A 19939-nucleotide genomic window follows, 5' to 3' on the forward strand; every position below is an offset into this window, starting at 1 on the left:
TCTTCAATTTCCTCATCTTAAACATTACTGGTTGGTGCATAAATTTGAGTCATCTTAACAGGTCCTATAGGCAAGTGGATATTATCCTATTACTGACAGTATTATACTTTTGATTTTGAAATGTTCTTTTTGACAATGAATATGATGTTATTCTTCTACAATTTCTCATTCCTGGCATAGTAGATCATGTGTTTGTTTGATTCAAAATGCTCAGTACAATTTTTTGTATAAAGGGAAAGAAAGTTGGCATTCCCCTTGACAAGGATGGAAGACACCCTTGGCCCTTACAAGATGTATATGGCTAAGGCAATGCCACCTACTTTTTGACATCTAACCAACCACAGAGACTAACATAGTTCTGTTGTACGTTTTATCATATCTACTATAATAATAGGAACTCTGGGAGTGTAGTGCCTAAGGCCCTTGACTGCTAACCAGAAGGCTGGTGGTTCAAACCCACCAGCCACTCCTCAGAATGAAGGTTAGACAATCTACTTCCATAGTGATACCACCTCAGAAACCCAAGGAGGGATCACTATGAGTCGGTCCGACTCAATGGCACATAACAACAACAACAACTATAATAATCATTTTGTTCTTTTGTCTTTTTATTAGACTTCAAGTGCCTGGAGGGTAGCAATCATTACACTTTGCACAAAATACAAGATTTTTCAAGTACAATACACATTTCATATCTTGTTTTCTTAGTATTTCATATTTCATATTCAAGTTCTATATTTTCAGCCAATTTTAATTCAACCCATAAGTAAGTGAAAGTTTCATGGGAGAAAAAGAATCCAGTTTTCCTAATTATCCTTTGGTCAGACACAAGTGAAGCACAGGAAACCAGAGCTCAAAGTGTTGAGCTGTGTAACCAATGCTGAAAGAAAACATGAGAAGAGTTGAGGTGTCTTTGGAAGCTTTAGCGATAATTAAGTTCCCTGTTCTCAGATTTCTTGTCACCTTCATTTTAGCTGCCAGCACAGCATGTTTCCATCGTGACTGGCTACAGGACCAAGTGACCAACTGTAATTTGTTCCTATCCCTTCCCCTGGGGCCTGCTCTCATTTCAGTCACTTTTTTGAATTTCCTGGAACTCTGCAATTTCCTCAGGGGCACTGGGTTGAACAGTCATGGTATCTTTAAGTACACACCATGATCTCCACAAGCAACATTTGCCTTTTGCAATTATGTGGCTGGTGGTTTCTGAAAGGTATATAAGCTGGACAATATCTAGGGGATGCAAGTTGTCAAAGGCTGGAAAACTGTGCAGGGTTCGAGAAATTGAAATGAGAGTGATTATTGCCTCCCACCCACTTTCTTTACACATAAAAAAGCTAAAACCAGAGAGGTGAAGTGAATACATTAGAGAGCTGGGAAGTGGCTTCCCACTAGTAGAACCCAGGCCACCCAGCTCTGACCACAAGTTTCCTGCCTTCTCTTATGTTTACAGCACTTTCTCTCCAAAAATCCTCCAGTGCTGAATATACAAAGCTTTGAAATGGAAAATCAGGAGCTCATTATTACTTGGTCACTTAATTAAAATAATACAAATATTTATGGCATACTCCTTAAATGTTTAGACACTATTATAATAAAAGCAATAAAATGCACACCTCCTGCCATTTAAAACTTCACAATGTAAATGCAGAAGCAATTGTAGAATTTTAAGTTACAAGCCTGTAATTTAACAAAGGAGGAAAGAATTATGTAGAAAGGTAAGTGATTTGCCCTGGGTTGAATAGCTAATTGGTAGAAATGCTGAGACTGAAAACCAGGTTTCTGACTCCCAGGCCAGAATATATTCCACAGTATCCCTCCAGCTCTATACAGCTACACAGCAGTGATGAGAACAATGAGAGAATAATCACAGGGACCATGAGGCGGGGCTTTGTGGAGCAGCACATTCAGTACACCTGAAAGGGGAAAAAATATACAAATACAGGAATCATCAGTGTGGATCCTGGGAGGAAGTAAGTCTTGAACAAAGTTTTATGGAAAAGTGGCATTTGGGGAGTTGGAAGAGAGAGTGTAGGGGAGAAAAAGAGGGGACATATTGTAGATTGAAGCAAGAGTATGAAGTAGTAAGAAAAAAAATGGAGCTAGAAGCTTCAGGCCTGCTAAGACCCACCTGTCTGAAGTGGACAAGTATTTCAAGAGGGCAAAGAAGTTTCACAGAACTGGCAGGATCAGTACAAAAGTTCAACACATACAACCACTGTGTGCCAGGCACTATGCTGGGCACTGTGCAGATGCAGGTAAATAAGAAATGATGTTTTGTTGAAGTGGTTTGCCCACTAGGCCCACCAGAATTTTTATTCTAAAAGCCAAGTCAAATTTATCAGGTCTATACAGCCAGGAAAACCCTATGGGGCAATTCTCATCTATCACATGAGATTGCTATAAACGGGAGTTGACTCAATGGCACCGAAAAACAACATCTATGCATTATATTATCCAAGGGAAAATTTAACTCTGAACTTTGTGAAGATGACAGGAGATGTGATGAAAATGGTTGAACCCATATTTTGTTAAAATAACAGAGTTCTTTTTTTCTTTCTTTCTTTTTAATTGTGCTTCGGGTACAAATGTACAGAGCAGAATTCGTTTCACATTCAACAGTTTGTGTACATTTGGTTTCACTCCCCATTTACCATCCCCAAATCTAACCCACTCTCCAGCTCTCCCTTCCCATTGACCCCCCCCCCATCTCAGTGCCCTTCTTAGGTATGCACTCCTGTCTGTCCAGCTTTCCCTCCATGTAAATGCTGCCCCTTTCGTGTCCTATGACCAGCTGTTCCAAGGGGTGTATCTCTGTAATGTAGGTTGGTGCTCTGTGTGTAAGTCTTACTACTGTTGGGCTGAGAGCCAGCCCTTGGGAGTTAGTTTTATCCCAGGCCTGAACTGTATCCCAGGGCCACAGTCTTGGAGATCCCATCAGACTCCATCCAACCAGTAATTCTGGTGAAAAATAACAGAGTTCTTGGTCTATACTTGCCTCTAAATGACATATACTAGTGTTGATGTTTTGCACCAGGTTCTCTTAACCTAAGAGAAGGTAACTACCCTCAACCTCCTCAGGGAAATCCAGGGAACATTTTCTAAACTGGTCCAGCCCTGCCTCTATTCTGGGGCCCTGTGACTGTGATCAGAGCTGAGTGGGGTTGTTTGCTCCTTGCTTCAGGGACCTTATTTCTAAGAGCTCTGCTTGATAATTTTATTTTTCTAAGCACACATACTGCTCATCAGTTGATATTCTTTTCTTTGAGATCATTTGCAAACTCTAGTTGTGAGTGTAAAATGCTGGAATCCAACTGTGAGTCTGTGTTCTCTTCCAAGGCTACATTTTTTGTTCAGGCTGCTGATTGTCATCATCTTGTCTTCTGCATTGAGGGGAGAATTTTGTATTTGTTTGTTTGTTTTTAATTTCTTCTTGGGGAAAAAGTCACTTCCTGTGTAAATGAGGTGAAAATGGATGACATCATAGTCTTTTTGTAACACCAAGTAAAAATCCGCCTATATGTAATATTATGTGGTTGATAGAAAAATCAGTACAACTTGGTGATTTGTTAGGTATGAATCAGGAAGGGGAAGGGATTGAAACAATAGATGAGCTCAAAGCATATCTTCTGCTAGGTTCCTGTGGTACTTAAGGTTGTGAGTCAACTTGGCTGGGCCTGATTTTGAGTGTCTAGGCAGCTGGATGTAGTGATTCCCTGTGATGAGACTGGTAATCAACTCCATGGTGAAATCTGCTTTGAGCAGCTGAGAAGCTGCCTTGGGGATGTGGTCTGCTTCCAGTATATGAGCAGAGCTTTTGAAAAGGTCTTTGAGCTTTTTGGCACACTTAGACCCTGTATATAGCTGAGTCTTCATTCAGCAGCCGGCCATGTTGCCTACCAATCTCAGGACTGCTTCTGGACTTAACTAGTGACCTGTCATGTTGCTTAATAATTTTAGGACTGTGCCATTTCACTTGTCAACCTTGGGTTTGTCAGCCTCAGCAGCCAGCAGCTATCTCAGTTAAGAGAAACTTCCAGCTTCAGTGGGCCCAGAGCAAGAGGCAGAGCTGAAGCCCAAGGTCAAGGGGCCTTCACCCAACCTCTAGAGCTGGCACTTTGAACTTGGACTTCTAGCTTCCTAAACTGTAAGAGAATAAATTCCTGTTTGTTAAGTCATCCACCTATGGTATTTTTTGTTAGAGTGTGACTAGATAACCAAAACAGTTCCAATTGCCATGGGTGCATAGATTAGTGTGACTTTCCTCTCCTTTTTGCAAATTCCACTCTCAGAAGCACTAGATAGGTGTATTAGCCTGGAGCCTGTCTGCTCCATGCCACACTCTCTTGGAAAGTGAAGAATATGGCTGCCTTTGAGTTATTAAAAAAGTGCTCTCCTCACAGAATCAGAGAAGATGTTTTGGGTGATCAATGAAGCTCTCTATTCTCAAGTTAGAAAAATAGGGATGCACAACAAAACAGCCCATTAAAGTAGAAAAGGGAGCTCTGGTAGCATACTGCCTCAGGCACTTGACTGCTAACCAGAAGGCTGGCGGTTCAAATCCACCAGCCACTCCTCGGAAAGAAGGTTGAGCAATCTAATTCTGTAGTGATACTGCCTCGGAAACCCAAGGAGGGGTCGCTATGAGTTGGGTCCAACTCGACGGCACATAACAACAACCAAAGTAGAAAAAAGAAAATGGTTATTTTGAATATCTTTCCACTCATTTCTTCCTTTATTATGGAAAAATTGAAACAATCAATAAAAGTAACAGACGGTAAAATAAACCCTATGTGCCCAAATCTATTTAATTTTTAGTTCATCCTTTGGATTCTATCTTACACAATTCTTATAAAGTAACTAATACATCAAACCAAACCAAATCCACTGCCATTGAGTCAATTCCAACTAATAGTTACTCTATAGGAGAATAGGGTAGATCTGCCCCATAGGGTTTCCAGGGTTGTAAATCTTTATGGCATCAGACTACCTCATCTTTTTCCTGTGGAGCAGCTGGTGGGTTCGAACTGCTAACATTTTGGTTAGCAGTTAAATGCTTTAATGAAGGCACCACCATATCTCCTTAAATAATCCATGGTGTAGTCCATCATCCAATTTACAAGTAAATAATTATACATACATTTTGAAAGAATGCTCAAGCGTTCTTCAGAAAAAAGATATTACATCAAACTGTTTGGAGACACATTATCAACAGTAGTCACAAGCCACTCTTAGGAATAATAATAATGATATTTTATATTCTCTGACATTTATCAGTGCCAGCACAGTGCTAATGGAAGTGTTGATGGACCACGTTTCAAACATTTAATCCTGCTGCCAAAAAAAAAAAAAATCTGAAAACAAGTAGTAACTTTACTAATATATTTTTAAAATTTATATTTATATAGCATTCATATTAAATAAATATATAAGACTTTGAGGAAGTCATTATATTTTTAGCACCTGTTTTATCATCCATAAATGAAGAGAGGTGGAATGTCTATGGTCTCTAATATTCTTTCTAGTACTAACATTTTATGAGTCATTTCTATGAGTTTATAAATTCCTAAATCCAAGTACCATATCCAATATATTATTTATGTCAAGTCTGTTTTTATAGCAGGAACATTACACATGTAACATGTTTTTATGCAAATCTTTATGACAAGCATCAACATTTATTGACGACTTTTTCTGTAGCAAATGTCTCCAAACACTGGAAGGAAGGAATGTGATGGAGGACCACATTTTGTGGATCTCACTCATAACTATTTGGCAATCTCAGATCACACACAGACTGTCAGTGCCTGGTCACACCAATGTGCTTCTGTCACCCTCTGCCCTTGTTAGGAATACCTTTGGTGTCTGGGGCCTGGCACTCAGCTCAGCTGGCTGCAGGGAGCCTTATATTGGGATGGGCATGTGGGATGCCTTTCAAGAAAGTGATAGGCACATCACACACTGGTGTTCAGGCTCTGACATGCCACAGATTAGCAGGCATGCCTCTGTTAAAAGGCATGTGACAGGCCTTTCAATCCATGCCCTGAAATGTTCAAATACTTCCTCACATTCTATACAAGATATTTCCACCCAGTTAGAACCTGTCTTGCTTTATTTAAAAAAAAAAAAAAAACAGTTTAAGTGCAAATAAAAAAATAAAATGTGTAGCAATAACTGTGGTTCACTTACTGTTGAACACTGTTTTTTCATTTTTCTGTCAGCCATAGGTTAGGGAAAAGATGCTACAAAGACGAACCATAAACCAAATCAAGGAGGTCAATGCCAAGATGTTAGAGCACATGGTTGTTATGTGCCATCATGTCAGCTCCAATTCATAGTGACCCTTTGTGCAACAGAACAAAACAGTGCCCAGTCCTGTGCCATCCTCACAAGTTTTGCTATGCTTCAGCTCATCATTGCAGCCACTGTGTTAATCCATCTCATTGAGGGTCTTCCCTTTTTATTGACCCTCTACTTTACCAAGCATGACATCCTTCTCCAGGGATGTTGTCCTTCTGACAACATGACCAAAGTAGGTGAAATGAAGTCTGGCCATTCTCACATCTAAGGAGCATTCTGGCTGCATTTCTTCCAAGACAGATTTGATCATTCTTCTGGAAGTCCATGATATCTTCAGTATTGTTCACCACAATTCAAAAGCATCAACCCATCTTCGGTCTTCTTTATTTATTGTTCAGCTTTAACATGCTATGGAAAATATCAAGGCTTGAGTTAGGCACACCTTACTCTTCAAAGTGACATCTTTGTTCTTCAACACTTTAGAGAGGTCTTTTGCAACAGATTTGCCCAGTGCTGTACAATGTCTGATTTCTTGACTGCTGCTTCCCTGGGTGTTGATTGTGAGTCCAGGTAAAATGAAATCCCTAACAACTTCAATGTTTTCTCCATTTATCATGATGTTACTTATTGGTACAGTTGTGAGAATTTTTGTTTTCTTTATATTGAGATGCAATCCATACTGAAAGCTGTAGTCTTTGATTTTCATCAGTAAGTCCTTCAAATTATTCTCACTTTCAGCAAGGAATGTTGTGTCATCTGCATATCACAGGTTAAGGAGTCTTCCTCCAATCCTGATAAGTATGATGAAAGGATATAACCTAGCACACACTCTTCCTGATTTTAAACCATGCAGTATCTCCCTGTTCTGTTAGAATGACAGCCTATTGATCTATGTACAAGTTCCTCATAAGCACAATTAAGTGCTTTGGAATTCTTATTCTTCATAATTTTATCCATAATTTGTTGTAATTCACACAATCAAATGCCATTGCATAGTCAACAAACACAAGTAAACATCTTTCTGCTGTTCTTTGTTTTCAGCCAAGACCCATCTGTCATGAGCAATGATATCCCTCATTCCACATCCTCTTCTGAATCTGTTCTGAATTTCTGGAAGTTCCCTGATAATATACTACTGTAACTGTTTTTGAATTATCTTTAGCAAAATTTTACCTAGGTGTGATAGTAATGATATTGCTTGATAATTTCCACTTTCTGTTGGGTAATATTTCTCTGGAATGGGCACAAATACTGATCACTTACTGTCAGTTAGCCAGCTTTCTTCCAAATTTCTTGGCATAAACAAGTAAGCACCACCAGGGCAGCATCCATTTTTTGAAACATCTCAGTGGGTATTCTCCCAATTCCTGAAGCACTGTTTTTCACCAACTCTTTCAGTGTAGCTTGGACTTCTTCCTTCAGTACCATTGGCTCTTAATCATATGCTACCTCCTGAAATAGTTGAATGTCACCCAATTCCTTTTTGTACAGTGACTCTGTATTCCTTCCATCTTTTTTGATGCTTCCTGAATCATTTGATAGTTTTCCCATAGAATCCTTCAATGTTGCAATTTAAAGGTTGATTTTTTTTTCTTCAATTCTTTCAGCTTGAGAAATGCTAAGGGTATTCTTCTCTATATTAGAGCAGTGATGTATATATTTTTCTAAAATTGTGATTTGGGTGAAAGTTTACAGAGCAAATTCACTTTCCATAGAGCAGTTCACATACACTTTGTCTCATGACATTAACTACAATTTACCATAATGCAATAGCTCTCCTCCCATTTCCTCCCCATAGTTACCTCTTCCCTTTGTCCTTCCCTCTGATGCACCCCTGCCCCCCAACCTGTCTCCCTGTGCATACATAGCCCTTCTATTCTCTCATGCTTGTGCTCTCCAAGGAGTGTTTCTACCTAGTGTACATGTTCACATGATATGTCAGTCTTTTGTTTGGCTGGAAGCCACAGGAGTGGGTTCAATTCCAGACCTGAAGGGCAGTTAGGGACCATAGTCTCAGTGATTCCATCAGGCTCTATCAGACCAGCAAACTGCCCCCCCGCTTTTTTTCCAAATTATTTTGAGTTTTGTTCCACATTGTTCTCCCTCTCTATCCAGGATCTCCTACATAGATCTCACTTTGAGTGGTTGACAGTGGTAGCAGGACATCATCTAGTTTTTCTGGTCTCATAGTCATAGGCTGAGGATCTCATGATGTACCAGTTGCTTGGACTAATTGCTTCTATGAATCTTTGGTTTTCTTCATTCTTCTTTGTTCTAGATGAGGAGAGACCCATCACTGCATGTAGATGGCTGCTTACAAGCATTTAAGATCCCAGTCACTACTCACCAAAGAAGGATATGGAACAATGTTTTGTGCAGTATGTTATGCCAATTGAGTTTGATGTCCCATGTGACTATGGTCCTGAGACCATAGATCCAACTACTTACTCCCTCTGGGTAGCTGGCTGTGGCTAAGAAGTCCCTTGTGAGTTCTACTATATACCTGGAAATTCTTACAGAACATAGCAACACACTTGTAGGGTCTTCCCCTTTTTCTCTGACCCTCCACTTTACCAAGCAAGATATCCTTCTCTAGGGAATGATCTCTTCTGACCACATGACCAAAGTAGATGAGATGAAGTCTGGCCAATCTAGCTTCCAAGGATTTATAAAAGCAAAATTGATTTATAAATGACAAATTTCCCCAATGTTTTAAGCAGCAAATTCACCCTACAAACTTATATAACCAAGAACATAAAAGTGAAAAGTTGGATGCCAATGTCTATAGCTTGTCCTGTTCATCTCCAAGCATACCAGCAAATAGAGATTGTATTACCTGCTGCCAATTAGACAACAGAGGTTGTAACCTTGAGGCCCAACTGTCCCTCAATCGGTCTAGGTATGACCTAATCGGCACCACATGTCTTTATGTGTACCACCCTTGCTAAAGATGGGATGCAGATTTACTGTGGAATTGTTGCTCTATCATTTATGCAGAGACCTCCAGTCTCCACTGTCCAAATACATGTCAAGAATCTGAGAGAAAAGGCAGGGAAGAATGCCTTTGCAATATTTGCAGTTTAAGGCATATTTTTTTCTGTACCCTAAATTATCTCAGTTGACCAAGAACTCATGTCTACAATAATTTTGCCCTTCCACTCTGTCCAGAACAAAGGAATTTCTAATTAGCAATAAGGAAAACTCCTGTATTCCCTATATAGATACTCAGTATGTCAGTCTTTATGAAGTGCACCTCTACCAAGTTCATCTCTTGATGGAATGATGTGGTCCTTGCCTTATCAGATTATTGAAAATAATTTGTGGAAAGAGGATGAGGAGCCCAATATGCTCTAATCTGTGTTAGCAGTAAGTATATGGTGAAATTTCTAGCTAAAATAGGAAGTCTGATGGTTTCACACTGGGCTCTTACTTGGGATAAGGGGGACTGAAAAATTAGTCAAGAAACCACCTCAAAGGTATAAATCACATCACCTCAACAAATATCTCAGTTAAACTCATTGCCTCGGTAGTGCTTTCTAGCTTTTTCCAGCTTACAGAAAATAAAGAAAATGACCAAACTGTGTAGCACACAGGCATAGGGATGAGCCAGCTCATGGATTAGGTGGCCATCCTGGGAGCTCTGGCTCCTCAGTCCCTAGATGGACACCAAGGACTTAGAAGAGAAATATCTTGGAACATTTATAACCTATGAGGTGCCTTAGATGGGAAACTCAGGGACATGAATTAACACTACATCAATTTACTCTTGATCAATCCCGGCCTTCAGGAATGAGGAACTGGTGAGGGTGGGGGAAAATGTATGCATATCAAAAAAAAGAAATAAATAAAAACCAAAAAACATAGTTCTTTGTTTTTCTTTTTCTAAAGTTTACAACAGATAGCTGTGAGGCAGCACAATGCAATGGTGAAGGGCTTTGACACTGGAGTCAGTTGTGAATCTCCATTCTAGTTATGACACCATTTGTGAGACTCTGTGTAAATTATCTAATCATGCTAAGACTCAGGTTCCTCTTCTCTAAAACAGATGTAGGCACCTCAAAGGATTGTTCACAGAATTAAATAACACAATGCATGCTCAGGATTTAGCACAGCATACAAAGTCAATAAAGGTTAATTCTCTTTACACATGTTCTGAACATAATGATTGTATGGGGGTTTTACTTTAAGCTGAGATAAATGAGAGTCTACAGCCATGTTTTTTCTACCCAAGTTCCCTCATAGGTAAATGTACACATGAGGTGAAGAAACACAGCAGTCATGGAATTTATGTACCTTAACCTCAAACTTATAAATGAAAGCACAGTATTAGTTATCCTTCATATATTTGACTATGTTTCCTATAACCATGACTTTCAGTTCCATACTTGGCCATATGTGATGAATCTTAGTTCACAAAGGTAAATCAGATTTGGATTCAAATTAACCGCAAAAGGCTACTTGCAGAACCAGAGCCAAAGAGATTTTCTTGTGTGAGAACCTCAAGCCTTGCATCAAAAGGCCCTATTAACAGGGCACATTTCTTCTTCTGATTTTGAGTAGATGATGACTCTCCAGTTGCTGGAACCGATGTCTTCCTAACTCCCAAGCAACAAATACTCTACACCCATTTGCTCAAAAGAAGTGGAAGTTTTTGACAGTTCTGCAGTGCCTTTGCAAAATCCAGGTTCTTAACTGACCCAGGGTTGAGGTGGGACAGGTGCTGACCCAATTTCCACCTCCTTCATGAAAATGGATACAGAGTTTCCTTGGCCCTCTTGTTCCTTCTCTCCATACATTGTGTTCTGTTCTTATAGCATGAGACTTTGTTCTTCAGAACTATAGAGAAGCTTCCTCCTCAATTTCCTTCAGGATTAGATGTCACTTCCATAAAAGTCACATGAGTGCACTTTTTGTAATTCTCTCTGTTTCTAGTTTCCTTGAGGATTGCTCAATTCTCTCTCCTAACTGGCATGAACCATGTGTACCACTGGACAGACAAGGATTCTCACCCTTTGTGAGCCCTTTCACAAATAAGTTATCAGGAAAAAGATTTAATTAATAGAAAAGTAAGAGAGAGGTCAACCTCAGGCAGTAGGAAGTGGGAAGTAAGAGAGGAGGGCAGAAACAGGTAGGGAGAAGACTAAGAAATGGTGGACAAGTTTTGGAACCACTAAGGAAGATGAACTTGTCTGTCAGTTTGTTGTACTGTGGTGGCTTGTGCATTGCTGAGAGGTTGGAGGCTATGCCACTGGTGTTTCAAATGCCAGCAAGGTTGCACATGGTGGATGGGTTTCATGAAAGCTTCCAGACTGATACAGACTCAGAAGAAAGAAGAGGCTATCCACTTCACAAAGAATTGGCCAGGGACAACCTTATGGATAGCAGTGAAACACTGTCCAATGCATTACTGGACAACTTTATGAATAGTCCTGAAACATTGTCTGAGCCCCTCAGGTCAGAAGGCACTCAAAATACCATTGAGAAAGAGTTGCCACAACAGAGTAGAACCCAGTTTAATGATAGGAATAAAGTAGAGATTTTGGGACCTCCATTTGCTGATATGGCACAACTCAAAATGAGAAGAAACAGCAGTAAACATCCATTAATAATCAGAACATGGAATGTACAAAGTATGAATCTAGGAAAATTGGAAGTTGTCAAAAATGAAATGGAACACATACAGATTGATATCCTAGTCATTAGTGAGCTGAAATGGATGTGTTTTGGCCATTTTGAAATCAGACAACCATATGAGCTACTATGCTGAGAATGACAAGTAGAAGAGGAGTAGTGGGGCATTCATAGTCACAAAATGTTTCAAGATCTATCCTGAAACACAATGCTGTCAGTGATAGGATAATATCCATATGCCTATAAGGAAGGCCAGTTAACATGACTATTAAGCAAATTAACACACCAACCACCACAGCCAAGGATGAAGAAATTGAAGATTTGTACCAACTTCTGCAGTCTGAAATTGACAGTATATGCAATCAAGATGTGCTGATTATCACAGGTGATTGGAATCCAAAAGTTGGAAACAAAGAAGAATCACTGTTAGTTGAAAAATTTGGCCTTGGTAATAGAAATAACACTGGAGATTGCATGACAGAATTTTACAAGACCAATGACTTATTCATTGCAAATACCTTTTTTTCAACAACAGAAATGCCAGCTATACACATGAACTTCACCAGATGGAGTACAAAGGAATCAGATTGACTACATCTGTGGCAAGAGACAATGGAAAAGCTCAATATCTTCAGCCAAAAGAAGGCCAGGAGCTGATTGTGGAACAGACCATCAACTGCTCATATGCAAATTCAACTTAAAGTTGAAGACAATTAAAACAAGTTCATGAGAGCCAAAATATGACTTGGAAATATATCCCTCCTGAATTTAGAGACCATCTAAAGAATAGATTCAGTGCCTTGAACACCAATGACTGAAAACCAAAAGAATTGTGGGATGACATCAAGAACATCATCCATGAAGAAAGCAAGAGGTCATTAAAAAGACGACAAAGGAAGAAAGATCAAATGGATGTCAGAAGAGACTCTGAAATTTGCCCTTGAGAGGAGAGTAGCTAAAGCAAATGGAAGAAATGACAAGATAAAAGAGCTGAGTAGAAGATTTCAAAGAGCAGCTCAAGAAGACAAAGTCAATTATTATTAAAAAAAAAAATGTACAAAAACCTAGAGTTAGAAAACCAAAAGGGAAGAACACGCTCAGCATTTCTCAAGTTGAAAGAACTGAAGAAAAAATTTAAGCCTTGAATTGCAATGTTGAAAAATACTATGGGCAAAATATTGAATGATTCAGGAAACATCAAAAGAAGATGGAACGAATACAATGAGTCACAGTACCAAAAAGAATTGGTAGATGATCATCCATTTCAGGAGGTGGCATATGATTAAGAACCAATGATACTGAAGTAAGAATTTGAAGCTGCACTGAAGGAATTGGCAAAAAACAAGGCTCCAGAAATTGATGGAATACTCATTGGGATGTTTCAACAAATGGATACCATGCTGGAGTCACTCACTGGGTTATGCCAAGAAATTTTGAAGACAGCTACCTGTCCAACTGACTGAAAGAGATCCATATTTGTACCCATTCCAAAGAAAAATGATCCTACAGAATGTGGAAATTATTGAATATCATTAATATTGCATGCAAGTAAAATCTTACTGAAGATAATTCAAAACTAGTCGCAGCAGTATATTGACAGAGAACTTCCAGAAATGCAAGCTAGATTCAGAAGAGGATGTGGAATGAGCGGTAGCATTGTTGATGTCAGATAGATCTTGGCTCAAAGCAAAGAATATCAGAAAGATATTTGCTTGTGTTTTATTGACTATGCAACAGCATTCGATTTTGTGGGTCATAACAAGTTATGGATATCATTGAGAAGAATGGGAATTCCAGAACATTTCATTGTACTCATGAGGAACCTGTACATAGACAGGGAGGCTGTTGTTAGAAAAGAACAAGGGAACACTGCATGGTTTAAAATCTAAAAGGGAGTGAGTCAGTGTTGTATTCTTTCACCACACTTATTCAATCTGTATGCTGGACAAATAATACAAGAAATTGGACTGTATGAAGAACATGGCAGTATTAGAGAAAGACTCATTAACAACCAGCAATATGCTAATAACACAACTTTGCTTGCTGAATGTAAGGATGACTTGAAGCACTTACTGATGAAGATTAAAGACTACAGTCTGCAGTATGGATTGCACCTTAATATAAAAAAAGCAAAAATCCTCACAACTGGAACAATAAGCAGCATCACAATAAATGGAGAAAAGGTTGAAGTTGTCAAAGACTTCCTATTACTTGGTTCTACAATCAACACCATTGGAAACAGCAGTAAAGGTATCAGATGACATGTTGTTGTTGTTGTTGTTGTTGTTGTTATGTGCCATTGAGTTGGACCCAACTCATAGCAACCCCTCCTTGGGTTTCTGAGGCAGTATCACTAAGGATGTAGATTGCCCCATCTTCCTTCTGGGGAGTGGCTGGTGGATTTGAACCAACAGCTCAGATGGCATATAGCACTGGGCAAATCGACTGTGAAGGACCTCTTTCAGGTGCTGAAGAGCAAAGAGATCTCTTTGAAGACTAAGGTGTGCCCGACACAAGCCATGATATTTTCAATCACCTCATATTAATATGGATAATGACTAAGGAAAACCAAGGAAGAGTTGATGCTTTTGTGTAGTAATGTTGGTAAAGAATACTGAAAATACCATGGACTGCTAAAAGAACTAACAACTCTGTCCTGGAAGAAGTGCTGCTAGAATGCTCCTTGAAAGTGAAAATGCCCAGACTTCATCTTACCTACTTTGGTCCTGTTGCCAGAAGGGACCATTCCTAGGAGAAGGATATCATGCTCAACGAAAAAGGGGACGGCCCTCAATGAGATGGATTGACACAGTGCCAGTAAGGATGGGCTCAGGTATAACAGGGATCATGCAGCTGGCATAGGATTGGGTAGTGTTACATTCAGCGCTACATAGGGTTGGTATGAGTTGGAGACGACTCTACAGCACCTAACAACAATAACAATAGGTAATACATTGCAGCAGATGTAACACTGGTTGAGAAACTCAAGTGTGTAAGAAATATCACATTTGTTGATTTCTTTAAATTACATGAAATCCTGTTCTCTACCTCCATTCAGATTGAGGCAATTCAAAGGCAATCATTACTGAGGCTTCATTCTACTCCTCACTCCCCTATATCTAAGAGGATCAAAGAAATCTTTCTGGTCTTTAATCCACTCCAAGTATTGCTGAGTTGGAAATACACTCCATTTGAACATTTCTTTGAAGTCCAATGGCATTGGTGCATACCAGCTGTGGCATTTCAGTTTGTGTGTCAACTTGGATGGGCCTGGTTGAGTGGCTGGGCAGCTGGTGGTAGTATTCCCCATGATGAGACTGGTAATCAACTACATGGTGGAATCTACTATAAGCAGCTGAGTAGCTGCCTTTGGTTATGTGGTCTGCTTCCTGTATATAAGAAACAGCTTTGGGAATGGTCTCTAGCATATGGCATACTTGGACCCTGCATGTAGCCATGTCGTTGTTCAGCAGCCTGCCATGCTCTGCTGACCTTGGTACTTACAATGGACCTGAATTAATGGCCTGCCATGTGGTTTGGAAGCATTGGGACTGTGCCATTTTATTTTTCAACCTTGGGATTGTTAGCCTCAGCAGCCAGTAGCTGTCTGAGTGAAGAGATGCTTCTAGCTTCAGTAGGCCAGGAGCAAGAGGCAGAGCTGAAGCCCAAGGTGGAGGAGATTTCATCCAGCCCATAGAGCCTGGCACTTTGAACTTGGACTTCTAACTTTCTGAACTGTAAGAAAATAAAAATCATGTTTCTTAAGGCCATCCCATTTGTGGTATATTCCTGTCAGAGCAGCACTGGGTAACCAGAATACCAGATGCCATCTCTTCCAAGAGTGGTAGATTCAGGTGTCTCAGACTGAGCCCCCATAGGTGTCTCATGCCTTTTCCACTCGAGGGGAAAACTCAAGAGCAGAACATAGTTCCCCAAATACTGGACTCACAGAGCTCTCTCTCCTCTCTAGTCTGGGGACTCCCCTATTCTGTCTCTTTGATTTTATCTCACTTATCCTTTCCCTGACTGAACCTCTTCACTATGAACTCACTTTCCAGAAAAGAAAAGCCAAGGAAGAACATTCTCAGGTGACAACTTCTGCTTCCTGATATACAACAGGAAGATAAGGGTGTTGGCCCATCTTCTTGGAATGGGTGGAAACATACAAAGAAGGCAAAGTAACTATCTCCATGAATTATCCTGCTTCAATACAGAAGAAATTTAGTCTCTTGCCAGTTTTTTGACTACTATAAATAAGTGAGTAATAAACATTCTATTGCATACATTTGCTTTCATATTTGGGATTAGAATAAATTAAAAGAATTGAGACTGCTATGTCAGAGGGTATGCGCAAATAACATTTTCAATACATATTGTTAAATTACAAAAATAAAAATAAAAGATTACAGTAATGTGCATTCCCACTAACTAGACATGATTATTTATTCCCTTATACCTTTGTCAAACTGAGTTTTGTCCCTTTTTTTAAAATTTGCTGTATCGATAGGATTTTAAAAAATATTATTGCTTTTGTTTGTATTTCCTTGCTTGTTAGTGAGGCCGATGTTTTTTTTTTTTTTTTGCATGTTATGTAGACATAGCACCTTGGAAACCTAACTAGGGGTCTCTGTGTTAGGCTGGGTTCTCTAGAGAAGCAAAATAAGTAAATCCTAGAGAGAAAGAAAGAGAAAAAATGTCTTAGAAAAATGGCTCACACACTTATAGAAGCTGGAAAGTCCCAAGTTCTTGGATCAAATGTCAAGCTGGATGCTTTCCCAACTCATGCAGCTGCAGAGGCTGACGGGATCAAGGCTGGCAGGCAGTATACTGGCTGCTGACTCCAACGAATGACGAATCCAAGATCTCCAGGCTGAATGGTGGATTGTTCACTCACAGACAGTTGTAGGCAGCACAACAGGATCTCGATCTACAGAAGAGTGTCTCTTTTTCCCAGTATATCCATAAATATATTGGAAGCAGGCCACACGCCTAGGGAAACTCCCTTTCAACAGATTGGCTGCTCAAAACATATATCTGATCTCATCATGGCAATAATCCACATTACAACTGCTTAAACCACTCAGAATTGTGGCCCAGGCAAGTTGACACACAACTCCAACTATCACAGTCCAACCTTTGTCAACTTGGCAGTTGTACACATCTTCTTAACCGCAGATAATCTCTAAATAAGGACAATTATAAAGTCATATTTGCACCTAACATGATACACTAACATTTGTACAACTGAAATGCATTAACCCTGTTTACATTTCATAGTTCATAACAGAAGGAAACAACAATATTTCATGCACATATACAAGACTTGACAGCACATAACAACAACATACAATGAAGAAACATAACAATTACAGTCCTTGTTTCTGCAACTGGTCACGTATTCGTAGCTGATGTTCAGAACTACCTTCTTCCACCAGCCATTCCATCTTTCCCTTGCCCTCAGCAAGTACTTCAGCTGGTCATGGTTTTCTGATGTTGTTGTTATGTGCCATCGAGTCGGACCCTCCTTGGGTTGCTGAGGCAGTATCACTATGCAAGTAGATTACCCAACCTTCCTTTCAAGGAGTGGCTGGTGGTTTTGAACCACCAGCTTTCTGGTTAGCAGTCAAGTGTCTTAGGCACTATTCTACCAGAGCTACCCAAATCTTCATACATGAAGGGTCTAGGCCATTAATAGTCATATCAGAATTGGGTAGCTGTAATTTTCCACTACTTTAATCACAGGACATGTAGAACTAAGAGACATTCTAAAGAATCTCCTGTAATCCAGACATATTCTTCTTTACCTCCATTTTGTAATATCAATCCAATTCCCCAGTGGTAATCAGGATCTATCACACCAGATAGTATCGTAACACCATTTTTTGTCTGTTGATCCAAAGGCATGAGGAAGCCAATATGGCTGGGTAGCATTCTCAACTTCCAGTTCAATGCAATCATTATTGTGTCTCCAGGTGGGAGTGTTCCTCCTTTTGGGACAAAGACCTCTAGACCTAAAGAGCATAGGGTAGCAGGGACAGAAAACAAAAATTTTTTGAGTGGGTCACTATGGGTAATAGTGAGTGATACCACTCCTGTTTCCACCCCTTGGTTCCTGGACCCATAAATCCTGGATATTGGAGAAACAGTACCATATATTGGACACTGTAGAGCATATACAACCCCCTGGAGAACATTGCCCAACCCTTCAAGGTATTGTCACTTAGCTGGCATCATAATTGTGTTTTTAGTAGGCCATTCAATCATTCTATCAAGCCAGCTGCTTCAGGATGATGGGGAACATGGTGGCACCAGTGAATTCCATGAGCATAGACCCATTGCCACACTTCATTTGCTGTGAAGTGAGTCCCTGGATCCAAAGCAATGCTGTGTGGGATACCATGACAGTGGATAAGGCATTCTGTAAGTCCATGGATGGTAGTTTTGGCAGAAGCATTGCATGTAGGGAAGGCTAATACATATCCAGAATAAGTATTGATTCCAGTAAGAAAAAATGTTGCCCTTTCCATGATGCAAGGGGTCCAATGTAATCAACTTGCCACCAGGTTGCTGGCTGATCACCCTGAGGAATGGTTCCATATCACGGCCTCAGTGTTGGTCTCTGCTTCTGGCAGATTGGGCACTCAGCAATGGTGGTAGCCAAATCAGCCTTGATAAGTGGAAGTCCATGTTGCTGAGCCCATGCATGATCTCCATCCCTGCCACCATGGCTACTTTATTCATGAGCTCATTGGGCAATGACAGGAGTAGCTGGGGAAAAAGGATGACTGATTCCACTGAACGTGTAATACTATCCACCTGATTGTTAAAGTCCTCCTCTGCTGAGGTCACCTTTTGGTTAGCATTCACATGACACAGAAATACCCTTACTTCTTTGGCCCATTCAGAGAGATCTATCCACATATCTCTTCCCCATACATCCTTGTCACCAATTTTCCAATCATGCTCCTTCCAAGCCCTACACCATTCAGCCAAGCCATTAGCCACAGCCCATGAATCTGTATACAATTGTACGTCTGGCTATTTCTTATTCCATGCAAAGTGAAAAGCCAGATGCTTGGCTTGAAGTTCTGCCCATTGGGAGGATTTCTCTTCATCACTGTCCTTCAGGGAAGTCCCAGAAAGGGGCTGCAGTGCTGCTGCTGTCCATTTCCAAGTGGTGCCTGCATATTTTGAAGAACCATCCATAAACCAGGCACAAGGTTTCTCTTCCTCAGTCAACTTATCATAAGGTACTCCCTATGAGTCCATAAGTATAGACTGGGAGAGGGAAGATAATGTGACCTGAGTGGAGACTATAGGCACTTGGGCCACTTCCTCATGCAACTTACTTGTGCCTTCAGGTCCTGCTCAAGCCTGATCTCTGATATACCACTTCCACTTAATGATGGAGTGCAGCTGTGCATGTGCAACTTTATGACTCTGTGGGTCAGACAACACCCAGTTCCTGATGGGAAGCTTGGGCCTCATGGTGACTTGGTGGCCCATGATTAGGCATTCAGTCTCTACTAAAGCCTCGTAACAAGCAAAAAGCTGTTTCTCAAAAGGATAGTAGTTATCTGCAGAGGATGGCAGGGCTTTGCTCCAAAATCCCAAGGGTCTGCATTGTGATTCACCAGTAGGGACCTTCCAAAGACTCCAAACAGCATCTCTATCTGCAACAGGCACTTCAAGCACCATTGGATCAGCTGAATCATATGGCCCAAGTGGAAAAGCACCTTGCACGGCAGCCTGAACTTGTTGCAGAGCCTTCTGTTGCTCTGGGCCCCACTCAAAACTAGCAGCTTTCTGAGCCACTTGATAAATAGGCTGAAGCAACACACCCAAATGAGGGATATGGTGCCTCCAAACTCCAAAGAGACCCACCAGATGTGCCTCCTTTTTAGTTTTGGGGGAAGCCAGATACAATAACTTATCCTTCATTTTAGAAGTATCTGGACATGCCCTCACAGCATTGGACCCCTAGAAATCGCTGAAGTAGAGGTGCCTG

At 40.4% G+C, this 19939-nt stretch overlaps 1 pseudogene; it reads left to right on the forward strand.

The window, feature by feature from the left end:
* Positions 1-220: 220 nt before the first annotated feature.
* Positions 221-339, forward strand: LOC122150803 (annotated as a pseudogene).
* Positions 340-19939: the final 19600 nt, after the last annotated feature.

This window comes from Orycteropus afer, unplaced genomic scaffold (assembly GCF_000298275.1).
Source record: "Orycteropus afer afer isolate SDZICR_OR568_19922 unplaced genomic scaffold, OryAfe1.0 scaffold00242, whole genome shotgun sequence".
Classification (NCBI taxonomy): domain Eukaryota; kingdom Metazoa; phylum Chordata; class Mammalia; order Tubulidentata; family Orycteropodidae; genus Orycteropus; species Orycteropus afer.